Source organism: Anser cygnoides, chromosome 1, assembly GCF_040182565.1.
Source record: "Anser cygnoides isolate HZ-2024a breed goose chromosome 1, Taihu_goose_T2T_genome, whole genome shotgun sequence".
Classification (NCBI taxonomy): Eukaryota; Metazoa; Chordata; class Aves; order Anseriformes; family Anatidae; genus Anser; species Anser cygnoides.
The window spans coordinates 157534379-157535288 of NC_089873.1; the positions used below are offsets into that span (position 1 = coordinate 157534379).

General features: G+C 59.8%; 1 non-coding gene across 1 annotated transcript; it reads left to right on the plus strand.

Moving 5' to 3' along the window:
- The first annotated feature begins 220 nt into the window (after positions 1–220).
- On the plus strand, positions 221–293 carry TRNAF-GAA (transfer RNA phenylalanine (anticodon GAA)). Its single transcript has one exon. It is a non-coding gene; the product is annotated as a tRNA-Phe (tRNA).
- Positions 294–910: the final 617 nt, after the last annotated feature.

Here is a 910-nt window from a genome sequence, read left to right on the forward strand (position 1 = left end):
TTTCTCCTAAGTGCATGCACATATTCATATAGTTTTCTGATAATGGTACATTGTCTTTTTTCTGAGGCATAATTTTCGCGCAAAGCCCCGTCAGGTGTGGTACGTCTGGTAACGCGGGACGCCTGGCAGCGCCCCTCGTACCCAAATCCTGGCGCGGTGGCCAGGCGAACTGCGGGGAGCGATGGCTTTGGGGTAACTCTTTCACAACCCTCAAGCACCAGCCGAAATAGCTCAGTTGGGAGAGCGTTAGACTGAAGATCTAAAGGTCCCTGGTTCGATCCCGGGTTTCGGCAATTCGCTTTTGTCTTTTCGCCCTCTCACTCCGCAGGTTGCTGCCCGCTGTCGCGGCGCCCCCCAGCCTCTGTCGCCGCACCCGCAGCCCGCCGCGGCGCCCCGGCCCGTGCCCGCTCACCGCTGGGCCCCCGCTGCCCTCCGGCTCCACGGGTGCAGCTCAGCAGCGCCCCAGGCGGCCCGAGGCTCGGCACGGCTCCCACTGGCTGTCACGGCAGGCGCGGCATGTCGGCCGCGTCGCTCACGGCCGCGAGGGTCGAGCCGGCAGTGGCGCCCTGCCTGCGCGGGCCGGTTTGCCAGAGCCTAACGCTGCGTGGCCTGAAAGTTCCTGTAGTCTTCCTCAGTCGGTTAACTGTTTTATGTTATTTTATATTATTTTACATGGTTTCATTTCATTTCGTTTCATTTCATTTCAAAGGCAGGTGTCATTTCCAGCGGTGGGACTGAGGGAACGCACGCCATTTTCTGTGCCCCGCCATTACGGAGGAGCACGCTGGCGCGTAGGCCGTGGCATGTATGGTGCCTCTGTCAGGGGCCTCCTCAATCTGTGGCAGCCTGGCGAAATGGCAAACTTTGGGGTGTTCGCATGTTGTACACGAGAGGTGTGGCTGAAAGAACC